The 20,589-nt window shown below is 38.5% G+C and overlaps 1 long non-coding RNA gene across 1 annotated transcript; it reads right to left on the reverse strand.

Annotated features, from left to right (window-relative positions):
• Window positions 1-17,999: 17,999 nt before the first annotated feature.
• Window positions 18,000-18,792, reverse strand: LOC137259917 (uncharacterized). The gene is made up of 3 exons (XR_010954717.1): window positions 18,776-18,792; window positions 18,483-18,588; window positions 18,000-18,068 (listed from the first exon to the last, which is right to left on the reverse strand). It is a non-coding gene; the product is annotated as an uncharacterized lncRNA (long non-coding RNA).
• Window positions 18,793-20,589: the final 1,797 nt, after the last annotated feature.

Below are 20,589 nucleotides of genomic sequence, written 5' to 3' on the forward strand. Positions count from 1 at the left end.
ATCTCTGGTAACACAATGGCCGATCTTGCTGCCAAGGGGGCACTCAACAAATCTTACTCCATATTCCATTATAAAGCTGTACTAGAAGCACTAAATGAATTTGAATGGTTAATCCACAATGACCTCTGTAAAAGTGACCATTTTCCTACTATATTAAAAGCTGTAACTCCATCTGGTGTTCCTCGATCGTCCCAGCGGAATATTAAAAAGGCTAACTGGGCTTTATATGAAACACTGTGTGCTGAAAAACTCAGATATGAACGTTTTATTGACGTTCCTGATGCTATTAAGTGCTTTTCTGAGGAATTGAACTCCTTAGCTGATGAGTGTATACCAAAGTCCTCTGCAGTTCCACACATAAGAAAACCATGGTTCAACGATGAATGCAAACAAGCTAGGAAGGCAAGGAAAAAGGCAGAACATTATTTCCGTCGCCATCCTATGGTGCATAATTTAAATAAATTCAAAATTTTAAATGCTAAAGCCCGGCATACTTATAAACAGAACAAACGCCAGTCTTGGCAAAATTATGTATCTAAAATAAATTCTCGGACACCTATGTCCAAGGTATGGAACATGGTCCAGAAAATTAAAAGTAAAGGTACTAAATCTCCTGTCGATCATCTTAAACATGGAGATCAATTACTTACTGATAAATCAGATATTGCTAATAAACTGGACGAAACTCTCGCTAAACACTCTTCCTTTTCTAATTATATATCTAAATTTCAGCAATATCAATACCAACAAGAAAAGAAAGCTATTAATTTCAATTCTGATAATGGGGAAGATTATAATGAAACGTTTTCTATTTATGAACTCCATACTGCTCTTGATCAAGCTCATGACACAGCTACTGGAGCTGATAACATACATTATCAACTCCTGAAGCACTTACCAGAATCCTGTTTACAGACGCTCTTATCAATTTTTTATGATATTTGTACTTCCGGGAAATTTCCTTCTTCATGGCGTGATTCTATAGTAGTACCAGTACCTAAACCTGGACGTGATCATACGGATCCATCCAATTATCGTCCGTTTTCATTAACTAGCTGTGTTTGCAAGACCATGGAACGCATGAAAAATAATCGACTTGTTTGGTACTTGGAAACTAATAACCTTATCACAGATATACAATGTGATTTCCGTAAAAACAGAAGTACAGTCGATCACTTAGTGCGTTTAGAATCATTTGTTAAGAATGCACTGATTAATAAACAACATGCTGTGTCTATCTTTTCTTATCTTGAGAAGGCATATGACACAACCTGGAAGTATGGCATTCTGAGAGATTTACATGATTTCGGTTTGCGAGGTCGTTTGCCTGAATTCATAGGCAAATTTTTAAATAACAGACAATTTCAGGTCCGCGTGGGTTCTACCCTGTCTGATCATTACAGTCAGGATCAGGGTGTTCCACAAGGCAGTATTTTCTCAGCCACACTTTTTTGTATAAAGATAAACATTTTATCAAAAGTTTCAAACGATTCAATTGATGGATCGTTATTTGGGGATGATTTTAATATTTCTTGGCGTGGTAAAAATATGAATACCATTGAACGGCAACTACAGTTGTGTTTAAACAACATTAATAAATGGTGTCTTGAAAACGGCTTTAAATTTTCTAAATCGAAAACTAACTTCATACATTTTTGTCGTAAATATAAACCACATAAAGACTCTGAACTATCTCTAGATGGCACACCAATTAAAGTTGTGAAGGAAGCTAAGTTCCTTTGTCTCATTTTTGACACACACTTAACGATTTTACCGCATATTAGGTCACTTAAAACTAAATGTCTGAAAGCACTTGACTTGTTGAAAGTGGTGTCAAATTCTAAATGGGGAGGGGATCAAGCAACCAATCTCCGTCTATATCGATCTCTCGTGCGTTCTAAACTTGATTATGACTTCATTGTCTATGGTGGAGCCTGCAATAGCAACTTAAAACTATTAGATTCAGTACACCATCAAGGTCTAAGACTTTGTCTTGGCTCCTTTAGAACTGCACCTGTTGACAGCCTGTATGTCGGGGCTGATGAACCATCTCTTGAGCAGCGACGTATAAAATTAGCTTTGCAGTATGTAACAAAACTATATTCAAATATGTCAACCCCTGCATATAACTGTGTTTTCAATCGTCTGTATGAGGATTTATACAATAAGAAATCTTCTCTTCTTCCGCCTCTTGGTTTAAGAATGAAACCACTTCAGCTGGAAAACGTAGCTCCCTCCCGACTTCTTTCTTCTCCTCCTTGGCAGTTGGTCAGGCCCCACGTAGACCTAACATTGACCACATTTAAAAAATCAGAAACTAATGAATTACAATATAAGCAGGAATATAATCACTTAAAACATAAATATAGTAATTATAAATCCTTATTTACAGATGTGTCCAAGGATGGTGGCGCAGTAGCTTCTAGATTACCGGATAATATTTCTATTTTCACAGCTGAAGCTAAAGCCATATTAACAGCTCTTAAATATATTCAAGAAAGAGAGTCTGAATACATTATACGAGGGTTGGCTGAAAGGTTCTAAGCCTCACTGTGAAAAAAAGTAACAAAGTCCACGTTTGTAATTTATTTTTCTACATAGTCCCCTTCCAAGTTCACACACTTTTGCCAGCGATGCTGCAAGGCCCGAATCCCGGTCAGGAAGAAATCTTCTTCAGCTACATTACAAAAATCAGTCACAGCGGAAATGACGTCATCATTACTTGCAAAATGGCGACCGGCGAGTTCCTTTTTCATTTTGGGGAACAGGTGGAAGTTAGAAGGAGCCAAATCAGGTGAATAAGGAGGATGGTCAATGAGATCAAAGCCACAATCGCGGATTGTTGACATGGCCACCTCCGATTTGTGAACAGGCGCATTGTCTTGGTGGAAGAGGACACCTTTAGCGATCATCCCTCGTCGTTTGGCTTTGATTGCTTCTCGCAACTGGTTCAGTAGATCAGCATAGTATCTGCCGTTGATAGTTTGACCTTTTTCAAGATAATCAATGAGCAGAATACCCCTGGAATCCCAAAAGACTGATGCCATCACCTTTCCAGCTGAAGGAACAGACTTGGCTTTCTTCGGAGCTGGTGAATCAGGATGCTTCCACTGTTTTGACTGTAGTTTTGTTTCTGGTTGAAAGTAATGTATCCAGGTCTCATCCATGGTTACAAATCGTGCCACAAAATCATCGGGATCTGCTTCAAAACGACGCAAATTGTCAAGAGACGTCTGGAACCTGACACGTTTCTGTTCTGCTGTCAAGAGCTTTGGCACCCATCTTGCAGAAACTTTAGTCATTCCTAATTCGTTGGTGATAATATGCTCAACCCTCTCATGAGAGATGCCCACTACACTAGTAATATGTCGAGTAGTCAATCGCCGATCATCCATCAACATATCGAGCACTCGCGTGATGTTTTCTGGAGTGGTTGCTGCTGAAGGCCTTCCTGAGCGTGGGTCATCATCAAGGCTTTGTCTGCCACGCTTAAATTCTGCAGCCCACTTCTTTACTGTGGAAAATAAAGGAGCATCATCCCCTAGAGTGGAGACCATGTCAGCATGTATCTGTGTTGGGGACATCCCTTTCTTTTGCAAGTACTTGATGACTGCCCTGTATTCAGTTTGGTCCATTTCTGAAGATTTCAGAGGGTAGGTCTACCAATAGAGTGGGTGCTGGGTAACGCTAAGAGCTAAGAGCTAAGAGCTCGACGACACCCCTGTAGTGGACCCGGGGGGATATTTGGTCCACCAACCCGTTTGCCGTGGGTTGCGGCCCTGTGTCGGCGGAGGAAGGGATCCTGGTGGTTGAGGGCAATAGGAGCTTGCAACCGTGTTCCTGTTGCTCAATACACCACTTTGGCCCTGACTTCGCCTAGACGGGTGGTCGAATGGGCCCGGTTCGACCAATCGGCTGGTCATGCCAAGCCCTGTGCATGGATTATACTTGTATTTATCATTGCACAGATATCATTTGGAATTGCTGTACTTTGGTCTTGGCGTTATTGTCTAAAATATTTGTAATTTGAAATATGTTGTTCTGAACTTTGCCTAGAGTCCTATGCCAGAAGGCGGTGGCTCATGGGCCAATCTGGTGGAATTATTAATCTTTTGATTCTTCTGCTGGAGTATATCATTCGAGTATCCTTGGTGCTGCAAGCTGGAGGCCCGCTTGCTTTAGCATTGTCCTTGTGATACTCCGTGGTGGGTGGGGAGCTCGGATGACGAACCAATATACCAGTAATCATGGATTACCAAACTCCGAACAAAAAAACCAAACGTCAATTGGAAAATGACGATCAGCATCGACCCTCTGTACAAATTGATCACTGGCCACGTTTTTTGATTATTGAAACACTTGACAAGACTCCTTTGAAATTAAATCCCTTTGCAATTTCAAAAGGCATCTCTGGCATTGCAGTTGAGGTGAAAGATATCAAACGTTTGCGATCAGGTTCACTGCTGATTGAATGTAGCAGAAAACAACAAGCTACCAACCTGTTATCAACTGATATGTTTGTCGGAGTCCCGGTAGTAGTTTCTGCCCACAGAACACTGAATACAAGCAAAGGTATAGTTCGAGACCGTGAGCGTCTTCTAGCAGACATGACTGAGCTCGATATAATGTCCGAGATGAAAGATCAAGGAGTATCTTTCGTCAAACGTTTCACAACACGGAGAAATAATAAGACTGTCCAAACCAATACATATTTGTTTTCATTTTCAGTTCCAACACCCACAAAGTCAATCAAAGCAGGTTACTGCAATCTCAGTGTTGACATATATATTCCAAATCCCCTGCGCTGCTTTAAGTGTCAAAAGTACGGACATGGTGTTAATACTTGCACATTGTCTGTTACATGTGCTCACTGTGCTCAGAATACACATGTAACCGAAGATTGTGACAGTATTCAGAAAAAATGTGCAAACTGTTCAGGAAATCATTCATCCTTTTCGAAAGAATGTCCCATTTGGAAAAAGCAAATGGAAATTCTCCAGGAACGTCAGTTTTGCTGAAGCAAGAAAGATTATATAATCTACTGAGCACACTGAAACGTACGCCTCTGTCACAAAAACATCTGAAACCTTATCAAAAGGAACAACTACGCCAGTACTAACTTCGTCAAGCTCATGTCAGACTGACCTCACATGGGTACATTCAGATATTCCTGAGTCTATCTCACCTGATCATCCACAGTCTATCTCAGAACAGTCTACTCAGACAGATACAGCTCAGTCTACGCAAAAGACTATCACTCCTTCGACTACAACTCCTTCACAGTCTGATAGACATGATAAACAAACTGTAAAATCGAAATTCAAGACAAGGCCAGAAACTTCGAAATCAAATCGAGCACCAAAGGGGTCAGATAATAAAATCAACAAGTTTGGATCACTTGAGGAAATGGATGTATCGGATCACATCCATCCCAGGGCACATAGCTTGTCGACCTCCAAAAGAGTGCGGGGTAGATCCCCAATAAATCCCCCCAAAAGATAGTTTATTCCAATAATATTGTACAGTGGAACAGTAGAGGACTGAGGACTAATTTACATGAATTACAGCTATTAGTCCAGGATTTTACACCTTCAGCGATATGTCTCCAGGTGACATATTTAAAACAAACAGATACATTTGACCTTCGTCATTTTAATGCATATCATTCTTTTTCACCTCCGGGTGATAGCGCCACTGGTGGGTCATCCGTTCTAGTCAGACAAAAGGTTATTCAAAGCCCTGTTTCACTAAATACTAATATGCAGGCTGTTGCAGTGAGAATTACTTTACATGTAGCGTTTACACTATGCTCGCTCTATATTTCGCCGTCTTCGACGTTTGCCAAAACTGATCTTGCAAGCTCTCTATGACCAACTCCCAAAACCCTGTATTATAATGGGAGATTTAAATGGGCACAACCCACTCTGGGGTAGTGTAAATATAAACACTAAAGGGAAATTGTTGTGGACTTTTGTTCTGACAATGAGTGAGTGAGTGAGTTTAGTTTTACGCCGCACTCAGCAATATTCCAGCTATATGGCGGCGGTCTGTAAATAATCGAGTCTGGACCAGACAATCCAGTGATCAACAACATGAGCATCGATCTGCGCAATTGGGAACCGATGACATGTGTCAACCAAGTCAACGAGCCTGACCACCCGATCCCGTTAGTCGCCTTTTATGTCAAGCATGGGTTGCTGAAGGCCTATTCTACACCGGGACCTTCACAGGTCTGTTCTGACAATGATTTATGTATTTATAATGATGGTTCCAGCACATATTTACATCCTGGTACAGGGACCTACTCTGGTCTCGACTTGTCATTGACAAATTCAGAACTACTAAATGAATTCGAATGGTCAGTCCACGATGACCTATGTGGAAGTGACCATTTTCCTACTGTATTAAAAGCTGTAACTCCATCTGCTGTTCCTCCATCATCAAGAAGAAATTTTAAAAAGGCTAACTGGGCTTTATATGAAACACTGTGTGCTGAAAAACTTACACCTGAAAGTTTTATTGACGTTCCCGATGCTATTAAATGCTTTTCTGATGAACTGAATTCCATAGCTGATGAGTGTATACCAAAGTCCTCTGTAGTTCCACACATAAGAAAACCATGGTTCAACGATGAGAAGCGAGGAAGGCAAGGAAAAAAGCAGAACATTATTTCCGTCACCATCATATGGTGCATAATTTAAATAAATTTAAGATTTTAAATGCTTAAGCACGGCGTACTTTTATACAGAACAAACGCCAGTCTTGGCAGAATTATGTATCCAAAATAAATTCTTGGACACCTATGTCCAAGGTATGGAACATGGTCCAGAAAATCAAAGGTAAAGGTACTAAATCTAGTGTCCATCATCTTAAACATGGAGATCAATTGCTTACTGATAAATCAGATGTTGCTAATAAACTAGGTGAAATTCTTCCTCTTCCAATTATGTACCAAAATTCCAGCAATATCAAAAACAACAAGAAAAGAAAAGTATTAATTTCAATTCTGATAATGGGGAAGATTATAATGAAACGTTTTCTATTCATGAACTCCATACTGCACTTGATCAAGCTCATGATACTGCTACAGGAGCTGATAACATACATTATCAACTCCTGAAACATTTACCTGAATCCTGCCTAGAAACTCTTCTCAATATTTTTGATGATATTTGGACATCGGGTAACTTTCCTCCTTCATGGCGTGACGCCATAGTAGTACCAATACCTAAACCTGGACGTGATCACACCGATCCATCCAATTATCGTCCGATTTCATTAACTAGCTGTGTTTGCAAGACCATGGAACGCATGATAAATAATCGACTTGTTTGGTACTTGGAAACAAATAATCTCATAACAGATATACAATGTGGTTTCCGCAAAAAAAGAAGTAGTGTTGATCACTTAGTGCGTTTAGAATCATTTGTGAAAAACGCACTAATTAATAAACAACATGCTGTGTCTATCTTTTTTGATCTTGAGAAGGCATATGACACAACCTGGAAATATGGCATTTTAAGAGATTTACATGACTTCGGCTTGCGAGGTCTTTTACCTCAATTTATAGCCAACTTTTTAAATGACAGACAGTTTCAAGTTCGAGTGGGTTCTACCCTGTCTGATCATTACAATCAGGATCAGGGTGTTCCACAAGGCAGTATTTTGTCTGTTACACTTTTTAGCATAAAGATAAATAGTTTATCAAAAGTTTTAAACGATTCAATTGATGGATCGTTATTTGTGGATGATTTTAATATTTCTTGTCGTGGTAAAAACATGCATACCATTGAACGGCAACAGCAGTTGTGTTTAAACAAAATAAATAAATGGTGTCTTGAAAACGGCTTTAAATTTTGTAAATCCAAAACTAATTGTATACATTTTTGCAGAAAATATAAGCCACATAAGGACCCTGAACTATCTCTAGATGGCACTCCCATCAAAGTTGTAAAGGAGGCCAAGTTCTTGGGCCTAATCTTTGACTCCCACTTAACATTTCTGCCTCATATTTATTAAGTCCCTTAAAACTAAATGCCTGAAGGCTGTTGACTTGTTGAAAGTTGTTTCCAACTCAAAGTGGGGAGGTGATCAAGCAACCCTCTTACATCTATATCGATCACTCGTCCGTTCGAAACTCGATTATGGCTCCATCGTATATGGTGGAGCCTGCAAAAGCAACCTTAAACTTCTTAACTCTGTCAAGGCTTAAGACTTTGTCTTGGGTCTTTCAGAACTTCACCTATTGATAGTCTCTACGTTGAGGCCGATGAACCATCCCTTACTCAACGTCGTATAAAATTGTCCTTACAATACATTACTAAATTATATTCTAATGAATCTAACCCTGCCTATAACTGTGCATTCAATCCACTTTATGAGGATTTGTATAACAAAAAGTCTTCTCTTGTACCACCTCTAGGGCACAGAATTAAACCATTTCTTTCTGCTGCCGGTATAGAACTGGAAAGTATATCGCCTTCCCGTCCTCTTTCTTCTCCTCCTTGGCAATTGATTAGGCTACAAGTTGACCTAACATTAACATCATTTAAAAAATCAGAAACAAATGACTTACAATATAAACAAGAATATCATCAATTAAAACATAAATATAGCAATTACAAACCCTTATTTACAGATGGATCCAAGGACGGTGGTGCAGTAGCTAGTGCCACTGTCATTGGAACCAGAACAATATCTTCTAGAATTCCAGATAACACCTCTATTTTTACTGCAGAAGCTAACGCCATATTAACAGCTCTTAAATATATTCAAAGACACCCTAAACGTAAACAATATATAATCTATTCAGACTCTCTTTCTTGTCTTCAGGCGATTAAAAATATTTCTTGTAAACATCCACTTTTAATTGAAATTATTGAATTGTATAATAATCTTGCTACTGGCCAATACGTTATCGTCTTCTGTTGGTTACCCAGCCACGTAGGCATTTCTGGTAACGCAATGGCCGATCTTGCTGCCAAGGCAGCACTCAACAAATCTGTGACACCACTTCTTATTCCATACACTGATTACAAAGCTAGCATTGGAAGTTACATCCGTGATCTGATGCAGAAGAAGTGGGACACCCAAGTAGGTATAAATAAATTACATGAAATAAAACCGTATATTGGTTACACCTACTTGGGCTGTCAGTCCAGATTTGAAGAGGTTATTTTAAGACGATGTCGTATTGCCCATACTAGATATACTCATTCATATCTTTTAAAAGGTGAGGATCCTCCATTTTGTATCCCTTGTGATGAGAGAGTCACGGTCAAGCATATTCTGCTTGACTGTGTTGAATTCTCCATCACAAGGGATAAATATTTCAATGTCAAAACTGTCAAGGATCTTTTTACAAACATTAATTCTCATTTAATTGTAAGTTTTTTAAAAGAAATTGATTTTTTGGTTGAATTTTGAATAACATGTTCTGTAAATAGATGTATTTTAATTATTGGTTGTTTAGATTTGTAACTAGAATTGTTAGTGGCTGTACCCTCAAAGGGGGTTGAAGTATTGTAAAATTATTGTCCACCTGGGAGGGTACGTAAGTCCACAAACAGTGAAAGTAAATTCTAAATTTCCAGGTTTTTAATCGTAGAATAAGTGTGTTTTTATTGTATGGCTAGATTTCACAAATTGCTGACGGCTGAGGGAATGATGTAAATCCAGCTAGGGTCCATGCAGGTAGCAAAAGTACTGTAAGTCCCCATGGTCCCTAGTATGGTGATCTACCTTCAGCTGTTAGCAATATATAGCCCATTTTTACATTGTATTGTCCTGTATAGATACATTGTTTTAGGTATAGTTACTAGTTTTATATTCTAATCTGTGATATCCTAGTTGTTTACTGTCCTTCGCTAACAGATTTTATAATAGATATATATTTCATTTTAGTATTAAATGTTCTCGTCACGCTATGGCTGAGATATTGCCGATGTGACGTTAAATATTAACTCACTCACTCACTGTGTCTATGATTCACTAAATGACTGTCCTCACTGGCGGCAAACACCTGTCTCTACCATGTGGGAAAAAACCACTCAGGCCAAGAACGTTTTAGCCAACCCTCATGCTGTTTACGTTTCGGGTGTCTTTGTATATATTTAAGAGCTGTTGGTATGGCGTTAGCTTCTGCTGTAAAAATAGAACTGTTATCCGGTAATCTAGACGATATTGTTCTGGATCCAATGACAGTGGCACAAGCCACAGCGCCATCGTCCTTGGACCCATCTGTAAATAAGGATTTATAGTTGCTATATTTATGTTTCAGTTGATTATATTCTTGTTTACACTGTAGTTCATTCGTTTCTGATTTCTTAAACGTCGTTAACGTTAGATCGACTTGTCGCCTAACCAACTGCCAAGGAGGAGAAGAAAGAAGACGGGAAGGAGCTATGTTTTCCAGGTCAATGCCAGCAGCAGAAACAAATGGCTTAATTCTGAGCCCAAGAGGCGGAACAAGGGAAGACTTTTTGTTGTACAAATCCTCATGGAGAGGATTAAAAACACAATTAAATGCGGGGTTAGACTCATTAGAAGCTAATTTTGTAATGTATTGTAAAGATAGTTTGATACGACGTAAGTTGAGAGAAGGCTCATCAGCTTCGACGTATAGACTGTCGATAGGAGAGGTTCTAAAAGAACCAAGACAAAGTCTTAGGCCTTGGTGTGTGAACAGGATCAAGTAGTTTTAGGTTGCTTTGACAAGCGCCACCATATACGATGGAGCCGTAATCAAGTTTAGATCGGATCAGTGATCTATATAAGTGAAGAAGGGTAGATTGATCGCCTCCCCATTTTGAATTTGAAACAACCTTTAATAAATCGAGTGCCTTCAGGCATTTGGCTTTAAGGGATTTAATATGCGGCAAAAAGGTCAAATGTGAGTCGAAAATAAGTCCCAAGAACTTGGCCTCCTTGACGACTTTGATGGGGGTACCACTGAGAAATAACTCTGGTTCTTTATGGGGTTTGTATTTACGACAGAAGTGTATACAATTGGTTTTTGATTTAGAAAATTTAAAACCGTTTTCAAGACACCATTTATCAATTTTGTTTAAACACAGCTGCTGTTCAATAGTATGCATATTCTTACCGCGGCAAGAAATATTAAAATCATCCACAAATAAATATCCATCGATTAAATCGTTTAAAACTTTAGATAAACTGTTGATCTTGACGCTAAAAAGAGTGACAGACAAAATACTGCCTTGTGGAACACCCTGATCCTGATTATAATGATCAGACAGGGTAGAATCCACACGGACTTGAAATTGCCTGTTATTTAAAAATTTAGCAATGAATTCAGGCAAACGACCTCGCAAACCGAAATCATGTAAATCTCTCAGTATGCCATATTTCCAGGTTGTGTCATATGCCTTCTCAAGATCAAAAAAGATAGACACAGCATGTTGTTTATTAATGAGTGCGTTTTTCACAAATGATTCCAGTCGCACTAAGTGATCGAGAGTACTTCTGTTTTTACGGAAACCACATTGTATATCTGTGATAAGATTATTTGCTTCCAAGTACCAAACAAGTCGATTATTTATCATGCGTTCCATGGTCTTGCAAACACAGCTAGTTAGTGAAATAGGTCGATAATTGGACGGATCCGTATGATCACGTCCAGGTTTAGGTATTGGTACTACTATGGCATCACGCCATGAAGAAGGAAATTTCCCGGAAGTCCAAATGTCATCAAATATTGAGAAGAGCGTCTCTAAACAGGATTCTGGTAAGTACTTCAGGAGTTGATAATGTATGTTATCAGCTCCAGTAGCAGTATCATGAGCTTGATCAAGAGCAGTATGGAGTTCATGAATAGAAAATGTTTCATTATAATCTTCCCCATTATCAGAATTGAAATTAATACTTTTCTTTTCTTGTTGTTTTTGATATTGCTGAAATTTAGGTATATAATTAGAAGAGGAAGAATGTTTAGCAAGAGTTTCGCCCAGTTTATTCGCAATATCTGATTTATCAGTAAGTAATTGATCTCCATGTTTAAGATGATGGACCGTAGATTTAGTACCTTTACCTTTGATTTTCTGGACCATGTTCCACACCTTGGACATGGGTGTCCGAGAATTTATTTTGGATACATAATGTTGCCAAGATTGGCGTTTGTTCTGTCTAAAAGTACGCCTTGCTTTAGCATTTAAAATCTTAAATTTATTGAAATTATGGACCATAGGATGGCGACGGAAATAATGTTCTGCTTTTTTCCTTGCCTTCCTAGCTTGTTTGCAGTCATCGTTGAACCATGGTTTTCTTATGTGTGGAACTACAGAGGACTTTGGTATACACTCATCAGCTATGGAATTCAGTTCATCAGAAAAGCATTTAATAGCATCAGGAACGTCAATAAAACGTTCAGGTGTAAGTTTTTCAGCACTCAGTGTTTCATACAAAGCCCAATTAGCCTTTTTAAAATTTCGTCTTGATGATGGAGGAACATCGGATGGAGTTACAGCTTTTAATACAGTAGGAAAATGGTCACTTCCACACAGGTCATTGTGGACTGACCATTCGAATTCATTTAATAGTTCTGAATTTGTCAATGACAAGTCGAGAACAGAATAAGTCCCTGTACCAGGGTGTAAGTATGTGTTGGAACCATCATTATAAATACATAAGTCATTGTCAGAACAAAAGTCCTCCAACAATTTACCTCTAGTGTTTGTATTTACACTACCCCAGAGTGGGTTGTGCCCATTTAAATCTCCCATTATAAGACAGGGCTTCGGGAGCTGATCATATAGAGCTTGCAGATCAGTTTTGGCAAAAGCTGAAGATGGTGAAATATACAGTGAGCATAGCGTAAACGCTACATGTAAAGTAATTCTCACTGCAACAGCCTGCATATTAGTATTAAGTGAAACAGGGCTTTGAATAACGTTTTGTTTGACTAGAATGGATGATCCGCCAGTGGCCCTATCACCCGGAGGTGAAAAACAATGATATGCATTAAAATGACGAAGGTTAAATGTATCTGTTTGTTTTAAATATGTCTCTTGGAGACATATCGCTGAAGGTGTAAAATCCTGGACTAATAGCTGTAATTCATGTAAATTAGTCCTCAGTCCTCTGCAGTTCCACTGTACAATATTATTGGAATAAACTATCTTTTGGGGGGATTTATTGGGGATCTACCCCGCACTCTTTTGGAGGGCGACAAGCTATGTGCCCTAGAATGGACGTTTTCAGAAACGTCCATGTCTTCAAGAGACCCATATCTATTAAACAACTGAATTTTATTTTGTGACCCTTTAGGAGCTCTGCCACTTTGTTGTTTTGAAGCATCAGGCTTAGACTTCGGTTTACCTTTCACAGTTTGTTGATTATCAGCTGTCGATTGAGATTTCGAGTGTGACAGAGATGATGATGATTTGTGATCAGAAGACGACTTTGATGTACTAGGAAGTGATTCCTCAGTCTGAGATGACATAGCAGGGTATAAAAGCTGTGGAGAATCGCAATTTATCCAAGTCAAGGTAGTTTGGCATCCTGTGGATGATTTTGTTATTTTTGAGGTAGACTCCGATGATGGTTTTGCTACTGTAGCGTAACTTTCTGGAAGATCAGACCTTTTAACCAGTTTTTTTGCCTCAGAAAAGGAGATATTTTGAGTAAACTTTATTATGTTTATCTCCATTTGTTCTTTCCAAATAGGACACTGTTTCGAAGAAGATGAATGGTTGCCTGAACAGTTGGTGCATTTTTTGAAATCACTGTCACAATCTTCTCTTGTTTGTGTTTTCTCACCACAGTGAGCACACACAACAGACAACGTGCAAGTATTCACGCCATGTCCATATTTCTGGCATTTAAAACACCTGAGCGGGTTGGGGATGTAGGTATCAACTTCTGTGTTACAATAGCCTGCCTTCACTGATTTTGGAGCATTTGGACATGAAAAAGTAAACAGATAGGTATTAGTTTGAAATGTTTCATTGTTTTTTCGGGTTGAAAAGCGCTTCACATATAGCACACCTTGATCTTTCATTTCACATGCTATATCAAGTTCGGACATGTCAGCAAACAATCGATCACGATCTCTGATGATACCTTTACTAGTGTTCAAGGTTTTGTGAGTAGAGACCGTGACCGGAATGCCCACAAAAGATTCAATACTCATCAGATTGGATGCTTGCTGTTTCTTGCTGCACTCAACTAGTAGCGCACCCGAACGTAAGCGCCGAATGTTCTTAACATCCCCAGCAATACCTTGAATGCCTTTAGATACTGCAAAAGGGTTCAGCTTTAGTGGGGTCTTGTCCGGAGTCTCAATAACAAGGAAACGTGGCCAATACTCAATCGATAGAGACGGTCTGTTGTCAGTATCAACAGGATCAATTTCAAGTGGACGCTTTGTTTTTTTGTGGGGTACTTCATAAGCCATGGTTGGTGTCATATTGTTCATCATCCGAGCTCCCCACCCACCACGGAGTATCACAAGGACAATGCTAAAGCAAGCGGGCCTCCAGCTTGCAGCACCAAGGATACCCGGATGATATACTCCAGTAGAAGAATTATAAATAATTAAACTACCAGATTGGCCCATGAGCCATCGCCTTCTGGCATAAGACTCTAGGCAAAGTTCATATTAGAATTCACAATCAAAACTTACAGATCACCAGTAGTGCCAAAGCCGAAATTCAAAACAATTTCAAATCAAATCTGTGCCAAAGACACATACACAGTTCATGCACAGAGCTTGGCATGACCAGCCGATTGGTTGAATCGGGCCCATTCAACCACCCGTCTAGGTGAAGTAAGGGCCGAAGTGGTGTGTTGGGCAAATGAAACGCAGTTAAAAGTCCATCTGCCCTCAACCACCAGGATCCCGTCCTCCACCGACACGGGACGCAACCCACGGCAAACAGGTTGCCCAATTTAGTCGCCTCTTACGACAAGCAATGGGGTGCTGTGAACACATTCTGTCCCGGGTCCACACGGGAGAAGAGCACTTAGCGTTACCCAGCACCCACCACGAGGAGGTGGCTCTTCATGGGTGCCTCCAGGTTTAGGTATTGGTACAACTATGGCGTCACGCCATGAAGGAGGAAAGTTACCCGATGTCCAAATATCATCAAAAATATTGAGAAGAGTTTCCAGACAGGATTCAGGTAAATGTTTCAGGAGTTGATAATGTATGTTATCAGCTCCTGTAGCAGTATCATGAGCTTGATCAAGAGCAGCATGGAGTTCATAAATGGAAAACGTTTTATTATAACCTTCCCCATTATCAGAATTGAAATTAATACTTATCTTTTCTTGTTGTTTTTGATATTGCTGGAATTGTGGTACATAATTTGAAGAGGAGGAATTTCACCTAGTTTATTAGCAACATCGGATTTATCAGTAAGCAATCGATCTCCATGTTTAAGATGATCGACAGTAGATTTAGTACCTTTACCTTTGATTTTCTGGATCATGTTCCATACCTTGGACATGGGTGTCCGAGAATTTATTTTGGATACATAATTTGGTCTTCTTATGTGTGCAACTGCAGAGGCATTTGCTATACACTCATCAGCTATGGAATTCAGTTGATCAGAAAAGCATTTAATAGCATTGGGAACGTCAATAAAACGTTCCGGTTTAAGTTTTTCAGCACACAGTGTTTCATATAAAGCCCAGTTAGCCTTTTTAAAATTTCTTCTTGATGATGGAGGAACAGCAGATGGAGTTACAGATTTTAATACAGTAGGAAAATGGTCACTTCGACAGAGGTCATCGTGGACTGACCATTCGAATTCATTTAGTAGTTCTGAATTTGTCAATGACAAGTCAAGATCCGAATAGGACTCTGTCCAAGGGTGTAAATATGTGTTGCAACCATCATTATAAATACATAAATCATTGTCAGAACAAAAGTCCTCCAACACTTTTCCTTTTAGTGTTTGTAGTTACACTACCCCAGAGTGGGCTGTGCCCATTTAAATCTCCCATTATAATACAAGCCTTCGGGAGTTGGTCATATGAAGCTTGAAAATCAGTTTTGGCAAACGTCGAAGACAGCGAAATATAGAGCGAGCATAGCATAAACGCTACATGTAAAGTAATTCTCACAGCAACAGCGTGCAAATTAGTATTAAGTGAAACAGGGCTTTGAATAACGTTTTGTCTGACTAGAACGGATGACCCGCCTGTGGCTCTATCACCCGGGGGTGAAAAAGAATGATATGCATTAAAATGACAAAGGTCAAATGCATCTGTTTGTTTTAAATATGTCACTTGGAGACATATCGCTGAAGGTGTAAAATCTTGGACTAATAGCTGTAATTCATGTAAATTAGTCCTCGATCCTCTGAAGTTCCACTGTACAATATTATTGGAATAAACTATCTTTTGGGGGGATTTATTGGGGATCTACCCCGCACTCTTTTGGAGGGCGACAAGCTAAGTGCCCTAGAATGGACGTTTTCAGAAACGTCCATGTCTTCAAGAGACCCATATTTATTGAACAATTGAATTTTGTTCTGTGACCCTTTAGGAGCTCTGCCACTTTGTTGTTTTGAAGCATCAGGCTTTGGCTTCGGTTTACTTTTTACCGTTTGCCGACTATCAGCTGTCGACTGAGACTTTGCGTGTGACTGAGATGATGATTTATTATCAGAAGAAGACTTTGAGGTACTAGGAAGTGATTCCTCAGTCTGAGATGATATAGTAGGGGATACAATCTGTGGAGAATCGCAGTTTACCCAAGTCAAGGTAGATTGGCAGCTTGTAGATGATTTTGTTATTTTAGATCTGGACTCAGATGTTGTTTTTGCTACTGTAGCATAAGTTTGTGGAAGATCACATGTCTTTACCAGTTTTTTGGCCTCGGAAAAAGAGATATTTTGAGTAAATTTGATTTTATTGATTTCTATTTGCTCTTTCCAAATTGGACACTGTTTAGAAAATTAGAAGAATGGTCGCTTGAGCAGTTGGTGCATTTTTTACAAAGCAAAAATAACCTGGTTTCCGCAGTGCGGAAACCTGATGGAAAGTCGACTGAAACTTAAGTTTCCACCAAGAATCCAGTGAGTTTCCGTTCTTTTACACTGAGTGTCCGCAATGACGGAAACTTTCAATTACCCACTTTCTAAGGGTTTCCGCACGGTATCCGTTACCCATGCTCCAACAAGTTTCCCTTGAGTTTCAGTTAAGTTAGAGATCCATCAGGTTTCTGCAGGGTTTCAGTCACCAAGACTCCATCAGATTTCCGCAGAGTTTCAGTTATCAAGACTCCATCAGGTTTCCGCAGAGTTTCAGTTACAAACTGACCTACATAGTTTCCGCAGAGTTTCTGTTGCCAGAAAACTTTCCACAGCATTTCATTTACTCGGGTTCACAGGAGTCATTCAATGTATGTCATTGCATATAACATTCTTGTTACTCCTTGTTGGCAAAGACAATATAAGGAGTTTGTGTACAATCACGTATACATAAAGAAAAACAAAAGATACAATAAGATTCACTGTTTTATTTTCAGAAAATATGGATCAAACATATATCTAATAAATAATAAAAAGATATAGCACTAGATAACAGATCAACATTTGTAACTTATGACAAAAATATTTCTAAAAACATGCTATAACAGTTGCATCCCTTGACTCCTCCTGCAACTCCTCACGCTGACACAGAAAAACACACCCCAGTCAGTCAATGCTAAACATATAATCAAAACTATTAAAGTTTTACATTGAGAATAATTCAAATTTAATTGATCACAGATAAAATTGCGTTCATGTGATCGATTAGCTATTTACTAGCCCACTTGGGCATCCTTCAGCGGATATCTCTGTCATTCTGGTTGGATGCCGCATCCTGGTCTTCATGTTGGCCTTAGCTTTGGTGGTGGCGTTGAAAATTGTGGCTGAGTCCAGTGCAGACGTCTTGAGTTTAGATTCACAGGTAAAGTGGTAAGAGAGCAATAAATTGGCATCTTCTTCATCACTCACAGCTTGTGAAGTCATTTCCAAGGTAAGTCTAGTTGAAACCCTTTCCTTTCGTCGATCTGGCCAGTCAATATTTTTCAGGATTTTCATGCGCAGTGCAATTTTCTGAAAATTAAACAAAAATCAATCAACAGATAAAGCATAATGCCAAGATGGATTGCAAATTTTTAAAAAAGAAGTGTCGTGAAAAATTATTTACTTCATTAATCACCCCAACACAAGCAGTTCATCACATTTAATGACATATCCTATTTTCTTATGGACACACAATCTGTTGCTCTGAAGTGACATGTAGTCACTGAAGTGTAGAAACATGTTTATAAGTCATCATTAACTGACTTGATTCTTATGTTATGATTTATGAAATTATGATCTGAATCATTTGTTACATATCTTAAGAATGTAAAAAGCAATAATCCATAAACATTTTAAATGTATATTTCCGGAACTTAGAATCTGTCATCAGACATTGTAATGAGAAGAATTGTTACATGTTATTATTCGAATAGATATACTTACGGATTTCATTCTTTTTTTTTTGCTGCTGTTCTGTGTGACACTTTCTTTCCGGTTTCTTGTCTACTGAGATCATCACGCCTGTTCCGCCACACTCTACAAAGCGCTTCTGAAAATAAATGTTTAAAGTACTATACAGCATGTTTCACACATTTTAGTTATTTAATCTGTTAGGCAAAGGTATTTATATATGCCATGCTGGCTGGGTTACTGAAGTTAACATCCATAAATCTGTGTTTACACTATTAATTAAATCATTAACTATTTATAATGACAGGCAGGTGAGTAAAAATTACCTTCACAAGATCCTATTGACCATCCTTGGTCGTGATATAGTCACTTCTTTCTTTGACTACTATATTCATAGAGTCCTCGTCATCGGCTTTACTGAAATAAAACAAATGTCATTTTCCTTGCACTTCATTCAATCATGCATTCAACACAATGTATAATTAAAATTAAAGATCGTCAGTGAAAATTATACAACCAAGTAAACTACAGACTTATCACTTTGAATACACATATTGTTCTGAAAGTTTACCATTTTGTAGTTAAATGATTTAAAATAACTTCCAAAAAGGCTAACCATCCTTTGTGTTATTTCGTGCAAATTCTATGTACATCCTGTTTGCCAAAGTTATGCAACCGGTAAGTGAACAACTGACATAAAGATCATGATAAAAGAAGTTATATCACATGACATAACCTTGCAGCAATTAAGCATTGTAAAATCAAGGGGTCAGTTTGATGGCAATTTCACACAGGTGTAATGTTAAACTGATTTAGATTACCGGCTATTCAAATCCATTTGCAAATGATACATTCATGTATTTTTCATTTTGAGAAAACGTACGTAGGGAAGTGAATTAATGAAATATTCAAAGTGAAATTACCTAGTAACATGAGCATATACCTTCGATAGACAAGGGCGATCCTCCAGGAGCAGTCGTGTCAAGATTTTTCTCACAACAGCCTAAAATATGATTATATATGATTATGCTCAACAAATATGTATTAAATTACTGAAAAATTACATGAAATTTCAAATGTATCCTACGCAAAGCTAACAGTTTCTTATATGAATTTAGTGTTTGCCTCAAATAGTTCAGAAACACATCTGACCCCTCTGAGCGAATTCGGGGGTAAACAATTTCATTTCACTAATGATCCAGGATTGCATTTAATAAATTACACCGAAATGTTGCCATTGTAAAAGCCCATCATTTTTATCATTCTTTAAAATATATCTGAATTGGTGAAATATATCTTGCAATACCCAGTAACCCCATGAGTGAACCACTACATATGGCGGATCTTTGTGATGCAGATCGTAATTCATCTCCTCCCCCCACACCTTTTGTACAAGTGTTAACCGAGTTGCAACGTGAGTGAGTGAGTGAGTTAACGTTTAACGTCACATCGGCAGTATTGCAGCCATATCGTGACGAGAGCATTCTTAAAAAAGGACTCTATGTATATGATAAAAACCTGTCGACGACGGACAGTAAAACAACTAGAATATCACAATAAGAAATAAAACTAGCGTGAAAAGTTAAAACAAATATTCCTATTCAGACAATACAATATAAAAACAGGCTATAGAGATCACCAACAACTGAAGGTAGATCACCATACTAGGGGCCATGGGGACTTACAGTACTTCTGCTACCTGCATGGTCCCTAGCTGGATTTACATCATCCACTCAGTTGATGGTGATTGTAAGCAAGATTAGCCACAAATTAAAATGACACATATTCTACGGCTAAGACAAAATGGAAGATCAAATTTGACTTCAAATGTTTTGGGACTTACGTATCCTCTCAGGAGGACAATAATTTTACAGTGCTTTAACCCCCCTCGAGGATACAGCCACTAACACTCTAAGTTACTAATTCAAACTTCCAAGCATAAAATATTCATCTATTTACAATTCATTTAGCAAATCTAATTCTTTTAAAAATGCAATAATTAAATGAGAGCTAACAGAATTAAAAAGATCCTTCAAAGTTCGTGAATTAAAATATTTATCCCTTGTGATGGAGTATTCAACACAGTCAAGCAGGACATGCTTGACTGTGATTCTTTCATCACAAGGGATACAAAACGGAG

This window comes from Haliotis asinina, chromosome 13 (assembly GCF_037392515.1).
Source record: "Haliotis asinina isolate JCU_RB_2024 chromosome 13, JCU_Hal_asi_v2, whole genome shotgun sequence".
NCBI lineage: Eukaryota > Metazoa > Mollusca > Gastropoda > Lepetellida > Haliotidae > Haliotis > Haliotis asinina.